The following is an 8,034-nucleotide window of genomic DNA, read 5'->3' as shown; positions in this document are numbered from 1 at the left end:
GGGACCGGGTCTGAGGTTCTGACTGGGACCGGGTCTGAGGTTCTGACTGGGACCGGGTCTGAGGTTCTGGTTGTTGTTGTTGCTGCTGCTGTGGTTGTTTGTTTGCCTTGTTATACACACATACATACTGCTAAAGAACTGTTATTCCTTTTCCCATATCTTTGTCTGAAAGCCCTTTGATTCCAAAGTTATAATAACTTGGCAGGAAGGTGATCACATTTTCCCATTGCAAGGGAGGTTCCCACCAGCCTTGGCAGACACCTGTCTTTCAAACTAGGACAGTTGTCCAGGTCTGTCTGTCTGTACAATTTCTTTTTTGCTTCCCTATTTTCCTTGTAACCCCTTTTGGCCAGGTCCCTGATCAGGTCTCTGGACACCCAGCAGGTGTCCCATGCCTGGCTGGGCTGAGAGGGTGCTGCACCTGGCTGGGCTGATCTCCACAGGCACTGCGTTCACCTCTCTCAGGGCAGCAGATTTCCCCAAAGCATCCATCCTCAATGGCCTCGCCTCTCAGCAGGGAATTGCTTTCAAGCAATTTTTATGCTACTGCTGGGCTTTTCTGCCACCATGGCACTGCCTCTGGGTGTGAATCCCAGTTCCATTACCTCCCTCCTTCCCACTGCCTCCAGGCTCATGCCAGGGATGTGCAAACTGCTGCCAGTCCAGGCAGCACTATGGGAGGAGGCTGTCATGTCCAGCCCTGGAGAGTCTCTGCACAAGGGTGTGTCTGTGCATGCTGCCAGAGGGGCATATCCAAAGCAAAAGCATTACCAAAATTCCCCAAATTACTCAGCAACTTTCATTTTGAAGCAGAGGCAGCACAGGAGAAAACAGGTGACATTTTTTTTTCCTTTTCAGGCAGGGAAAGACTTAGCTGGGACCAGGGGATCTCCCCGAGGTTCTGGGTGATGGCCGAGCAGCTCCTCCTCCAGCTCAGAGTGCAGGAAAGAGCTCAGGGCCTCCGGCTGCGTGGCATTTTTTGGGAATCTGCAGATGGAAATCACCCTCTGGCATCTATCAGAACTGCCCGTGGTTTCCTCCTCTTGTTAGCAAAGTGGAACCAAGTCAGTGGGCAAAAAGGGGGATGGTAGAGCGGAGCAGGGTCACATCCTGTCCTGTCTGGGCCTAGGATCAGTGTTTTGGGTATTTTGCTTCCCCTGGTCCAAGATCACTTCCCAGTCTCTTTGAGGTGTATGGATTGAATCCTGAATTGCTCAAGACTTCTCCTTCTCATTCTGTACTTGTTTTTCTCTTTCTTAATGCTGGATCAAAAAAGCCAGAGCAGGCTGTCCTTTGCTTTCCCCTGGAAAATCCCTACAACTTTTTATACCAGTCTGGTACTTTGTATAAAACACTAATCAATGTCAGGCTGAAGATGGAAAATCAATTTCAACCTTTGGCATCTGAGGTTCTTCACTAGGCTTTACAAAAAGGGGCTGGTTTCAGCAATGAATCCTTTAAAAGTGAATTCTGCCTTTTTTGTTATCTTCCCTTGGTTTTCCTCCCTTTTGCCCTTTCCCTCTCCTTCCTCATCTCCAGGTGGTGCTCAAGTAAAGAGGATGCTCTCCTGTTCCTAGCTCCTCTACTCTCTGCTGGCTTTTGTCATTTACAGTTTAGTTTTCCAAGTTCATGAGCAGCACTAAGTAAGAATCCTGTGGATCCTGCTGATCTCTGTGGCACAGCTTCCAGCCTGAGTATCTTCCTGGCTGCCAGTGCAGCAGCTCCCTGTGAACAGCAGAGCTCAGAGCAGGGTCAGGCCCTTTCCATAAACCTTCTCCACTTCTGGGAACACCAGCATCCCTCTGGATCCTGGTGCATCCGTCCAGCCATGGCAGCACAGGTGTTGGAACAACTTCACTGAACCTGGGTAAAGATTAGATGATGCCAAAGAATTGATTGTAATTTGCTGCCATTTCCCTCCCTGATTTTCTTATTTCCTGCACGTTCCCATTTATTGTGCCAGGGTGTGTTAGACCCTTAGGAAAACCAGATCAATAAAGGAAAAAAGCCAGCAACAACAAACTTGGCCTGGGTTCTTTTTTTATATTGCTGACCTGAAGCTTCTTCAAGGCAGCCCTGGCAAAGGATGCAGCAGAGCACTTAACTCAAAAGTGATCTTGTCAAAGAAGTTAATTTGCTTTGGTTTCCCTTCAACCAGAACAATTTTCTCAGTGAGCTGAGTGGCCAGTTTATTATAAGCCTTTATCTTTTAAATTTTCAAAGATGCCAAGAGTAGCTGAGACATTTCTACCTTTTTAATAGATCTTTGTAAAGGATGAGAAGATATAAGGATATTTGAATTTTATTTGTAGCCAAGTTGTCACTTGCTCCAGCCAACCTCCCAGAAACCTTCCACCTACTTCCATCATTCCTTGTCCTGCTTTCTGAGCTGCATGGGCACCACTTATCCCCTTGAGAACCAGGGGTTTGAAGAACGCTCCTGGCAGCATTGGACAGGGAAGCAGAGGAAGGAGTGGTGGCCTGGCCCCAGCCCACTGCCAATGCTGCAGGGTAGGGTCCCTCTCCCAGCTCCCCTTAGCACCTCTTCTGCCTGGCATGGGGACGCTGCCAGCACGGTGACCTGGTGTCTCAGTCTTGGAGACAAATTTCAGGAGGAAACACCCTGGAATGGGTGTTTTCTCTAGAGGGAAAGGGCTTCAATAACTCTCTTCTGCCAATGCGAGAAATGGATACCAGGGGATGAAAGTGAAAAAAAAAAGTAAAACTATTAACAAAGGAAGATACCCAAAAAGCACAGGTGAGAAAAGAAAATTGAACCTTACACCCCATCCCCAACTTTGCTGAGAGGCAAAGATTGTGGCTGCCCTTCTTTGTCTCTGGGAAGCAGGGAGAAAAGAGTTCACAAAGTGGCTGGGAACCTGTTGGATTTCTGGTGTGGATCTTCTCCTCACAGCAGGCAAAGTTGGTGTCCCTTCTTTCACTGGTCTTTCTGGGGTTTGGACCAGCCAGGGGTGCCCCTGTGGACTCCTTGGGCCAAAGGACAAAACAAATCAAAACAGTTCAAGGAAAAAAAACTAAATAAAACAAAAAGCTGCCAATGAAAACCCTCCAGGCCAGGGCAAGAAAAAAAACAAACAAACAAACAAAAAAACAAAACCAAAAACCATAATCCTGGGGCTCCCAGGCTCTGGTCCTGCCCCTGGTTCATCTTAAAGATCCCACAGACATTTCTGGGCCTAAAACAGATAATTAGGAAATAAGGTATCATCATAAAATCACCCCAAGACACCTGGCCTGACAGCACACAAACACCACTGAGCAGCATCTGCTGTGCCTCAGCTCAGGTGCCACGGCAAGCTCACAGCTCTCTCTTCTTCCTCCAGCTCTGCTCAACATGAGGGGACACCCCAACCCCATCACCATGGCCAAGGGCAAGAATGTTGTGCTGCCCTGCAGCTTCTCCCCAGAGCAGCACGCACAGGATACAAAGGTGACCTGGTTTTGAGAACAGTTCTCACCTTTTGTGCATCACTACAGCCTTGCCATGCCCTGTCCAGCCTGGATGAGCAAGGAGGTTTTGGAGGAACTTATGAACAAAAAAAGTATGTATCATCTTTGGAAGGAGGGTCAGGTCTCTCAGGAAGTATTTAAGGGGCCTGCTAGAGCATGTAGGAAAAAAAATTAGAGAGGCCAAAGCTCAGTTTGAACTTAAAATGGCGACTTCTGTAAAAGACAATAAAAAATGTTTTTATAAATATATTAATGCTAAAAGGAAGGGTAAGACAAACCTTTGTTCTTTATTGGATAAGGGAGGGAACTTAGTAACTGCAGGTGAGGAGAAGGCAGAAGTGCTTAATGCCTTCTTTGCCTCAGTCTTTAGTGGGAAAGCCGCTTGCCTTCAGGACAACTGTCCTCCTGGGTTGGTAGATGGTGGCAGGGAGCAGAATGGTCCTTCTGTTATCCAAGAGGAGGCAGCCAGAGAACTGCTGAGCTGCTTGTATGTTCATAAATCTATGGGACCAGATGGGATCCATCCCAGGGTGATGAGGGAGCTGGCAGATGAGCTTGTAAAGCCATTCTCTATCATTTACCAGCAGTCCTGGCTCACTGGTGAGGTTCCAGATGACTGGAAGCTGGTCAATGTGACACCCATTCACAAAAAGGGGTGGGAAGGAGGAGCCTGTAATTATAGGCCAGTCAGCCTGACCTCAGCACCTGGTAAGGTAATGGAGTAGTTTATACTGACTGTCATCATGCAGCACTTACAGGATGGCCGGGGTATCAGACCACCCAACATGGGTTTAGGAGAGGTAGGTCATGTTTGACCAACCTAATCTCCTTTTTATGACCAGGTGACCTGCCTGCTGGATGGTGGAAGGGCTGTGGATGTTGTCTATTTGGACTTCAGCAAGGCCTTTGACACTGTATCCCACAGCATTCCCTGGAAAAGCTGCAGCCCTCAGCTTGGACAGCAGCATTCTGTGCTGGGTTAGGAACTGGCCCAGAGAGTGGTGGTGAATGGTGCTGCATCCAGCTGGGGACCAGTGGTGTCCCTCAGGGGTCTGTGCTGGGACCAGTCCTGTTCAATATTTTTACTGATGACATGGATGAGGGTATTGAGTCCTTCATTAGTAAATTTGCAGATGACACTAAGCTGGGAGCGTGTGTTGATCTGTTGGAAGGGAGGAAGAGAGACCTGCAGAGAGAGAGGAGGCTCTGCAGAGAGACCTGGAACATTTGGATGGTTGGGAAAGTCCAGTGGGATGAACAGGATGAATAAGTCCAAGTGTCGAGTCCTGCATTTTGACCACAATAATCCCCTGCAACACTACAGGCTGGGGACAGTGTGGACAGACAGTGCCCAGGTAGAAAGGGATCTGGGGGTGCTGGTGACAGCAGCTGAACATGAGCCAGCAGAATGCCCTGGTGGCCAAGAAGGCCAATGGCTCCAGGCCTGGATCAGGAATGGTGTAGTCAGCAGGAGCAGGGAGATCATTCTTCCACTGTATTCAGCACTGGTGAGGCCACACCTGGAGTGCTGTGTCCAGTTCTGGGCCCTTCAGTTCAGGAAGGACGTTGAGACACTTGAGCATGTGTCCAGAGGAGGCAACGAGGCTGGTGAGGGGCTGAGAACACAAACCCTGTGAAGAACGACTGAGGGAGCTGGGGCTGTTTAGCCTGGAGTAAAGGACACTCAGAGGTGACCTTATCACTCTCTACAACCCTCTGGAAGGTGGTTTTAGTCAGGTGGGGGTCAGTCTCTTTCACCAGACAGCAACTGACAGAACAAGAGGACACAGCTTTAAGCTGCACCAAGGGAAATTTAGGTTGGACATTAGGAAAAAGTTCTTCACGGAAAGAGTGATAAAACACTGGAATGGTCTGCCTGGGGAGGTGGTGGCATCACCATCTCTGGAGGAGTTTAAAAAAAGACTGGGTATGGCACTTAGCCATGGTTTAGTTTAGGTATTAAGGCATGGGTTGGATTTGATGATCTTGAAGTCTCTTCCAACCTGGTCGTTCTGTGATTCTGTGATACAAGGCAGGCCAGAACCAGTATGGGGAGCAGATGCTTCAGTACTGAGGGTGCACCAATCTGCTGAAGGATGGTCTGCCCCAGGGCAGCACACACTAGAAAATTTTCCCTGTTCAGCTCTCTGACAGAAGGAATTACACCCATTTTGTTCAACATGGCTCAGCTTATGATGAGGCTGCAGTGAAATTCCAGGTGACAGGTCTATAGTTTGTGTCCCTGGTACTTCTAATTTACTTACTTGGAGACAATGCTCTTTTTCCCTGTCCTCTTGTCCAGAAGTAGTTTGAGGTGGCTGCTTTGGAAATAAGGTTTTCTTCAGTCCTATGTTTGAAAATACCAAGATTGTCTCAGAGAAGTTAAATTACCCACCAAGTGGCCATAAGGAGCTCGTGAGATATGCTTCCTCCTTCAGAGGTATTCTTGCTATTGTTTTCTTCATATAAGAAGGTGTAAGAAAAAATTAGGAATTGGGTAATAAAGGAAGGATGTTATAATTTGTACATTTATATTTTAATATCCAGGCCTGTGGTTTATTTTACTGCAGAACTGGCCTCCAGAACAGATCTCTATGTTATGTGAAGGAGATTGCAAGAAATGTCCTGACTCCAGGTGACACTTGTCTGAAAAAAAATCATTGATTTGTCTGTGTTAAAGTTTGTCCTTGTCAGGGAGAGAAACAGCCAAACCACCACATCTCCCAATATCCAACAGCCTGGAGGCTCACCTGGGGTCTCTGTTCCTGCAGCCAGTGGCTCTGTCCCACTCATTGTACTGGAGTGCTATGAGGCTGGGGAGATCCAGATGTCCTGTAGCTCAGCCAGCTGGTGCCCATGGCCTCAGGTGCTGTGGCAAGATTCCTGTGGGTGGCAGCTCCCATCCCACTGGGAAGACACTGCCCTGGATGAAAATGGGCTCTTTGGAGTAGAGAGCAGCATCACCTCACCAGGGGTGTGACCCAGGAGCTCCCCTTTTGCTGCAGCATGTCCCACACAGACTGCAGCAGGGGTCAGCCTTTTACAGATCAGCTCAGCTGAGCACAGGGCATCATGGGGAGCTGTGCTCAGCAGAACCCCCGGAGGCATTGGCCCAACAGTGGGCTCAGCATTTCCATTTCCATTCCATTTCCATTTCCGTGTGTGAACAGCTGTGGTTTTGGTGGGGCTTGTACAGCTGTGCTCCTAAATCCATCACTTCCATCAGGAAGTGCAGGGTGGGGGGAAAAGGAACAGCCCTCAGTGTGGCAGAGTTTCTACAGACACCTGGCTGAAATAAACACTGGAACTAAATGAAAAAGGGAAAACCAATCCATGCCCTTAGTCTTTCCCACTGTGAAATCCTGTCCTACAGGTTTAGTATGAGAAATAAACCCTTGTGTCTCCTTTTAGCACCTGCAGATAATGATTGTATTTTTAATTTTCCCTTGTGCCACAGGAAAGCTCCTTTTTCACTGGATAATTGATTTGGGGCTGGAAACAGAGCAGACATGCAATGGTGATCTGGACTAACCATACATCAAAATGCACTGCAGCAGCACATGCTTTTCCATTCTGTTTTGTTCCTCTTGTACTTTGGGAATGAGCAAGACTTGGAGATTTTATTTTCCTGAGGTGTCATTATCTTTCTCCTGGTGGTACTGTCTTGCATTGGAGTGTTGCTGTGTACATGTTACCCTATTTCTGATCCCCTATTGACTAATGAAATGCAATGTTTGTGTTTTTTCTAAAAAAGGAGAAACCATGATGTAACTAGAAATAATGTGGTTAGAAATCCATCTTGCATTTGAAAATCCTTAAAAATACAGACAAAATGTCATCAGCCTCAGACAAGTGCTTGATTGCCAAAATGTTGGGGTACTTTTTGTCATTTTTTGCCAGTTTTTGGAGTATAGTGAGGAGCTGATTTTCATTCTCAATGGGATTCAGATGGAAGGACCATGTATGAAATAGAAATAATCTCCTTCCCATTGCTAGTCTCAGAGTAACCTCTCTTTCAGGGATTTCATTCTTCAGATCCTTTTTTCCATGATGCCCATTCTTGGATAATTGCCACAGGCCTGGTCCTGGTTGCTGTGGCTGCTTTCCTTTATATCCTGTTTATCTGTTTAAGATGAAAGGTACCATCCTGGGGCAGGAACTGGGGTGGAGCTCAGCTCTTCTGCTAAGCCACCTCTGGTCCTAACTGATGTGAGGGGTTGAGAAACACCCAGATGGAACCAGGGTCTTGTCCCGATAACTGGGGCACACATTTGGTGCCAGGGAACTTAAAGACCCAGGGACCTTTGACTTCTGTCAGTAAAAGAAAGGCTTCTTTTCTAGCAAGAAGGCAAGGAATGAAGTTGGCATTAAAGCCACATAATTCACTCCTCTGCCTCATCATGGAAATGCAGTGTCCTAGTTTAGGGCAAATTAGGGAGGAAAACTTAAAATGGGGATTTCCTCAGGGAAATGCCCCCTCCCCACCAACTGATCCAGAAAAGGGGGGGAAAAAAAAAGTTATTGGAGAGAAGTGGAAAAAGCTGTTTATTTAACAGAAATTGA

The 8,034-nt window shown here is 47.4% G+C and overlaps 1 protein-coding gene across 1 annotated transcript in view; it reads left to right on the top strand.

Annotated features, from left to right (window-relative positions):
* Positions 1–6: 6 nt before the first annotated feature.
* LOC107215336 (butyrophilin subfamily 1 member A1-like) overlaps positions 7–8,034 on the top strand; it is a 13,600-nt gene continuing 5,572 nt past the window's right edge. The window contains 1 exon segment of the mRNA XM_033520202.1: positions 7–3,563. The gene's annotated coding sequence lies outside the window, so the exon portion shown is untranslated.

The sequence above is a fragment of the Parus major genome, chromosome 28, assembly GCF_001522545.3.
Source record: "Parus major isolate Abel chromosome 28, Parus_major1.1, whole genome shotgun sequence".
Taxonomy (NCBI): domain Eukaryota; kingdom Metazoa; phylum Chordata; class Aves; order Passeriformes; family Paridae; genus Parus; species Parus major.
This window is presented reverse-complemented; position numbering and strand designations above follow the sequence as displayed.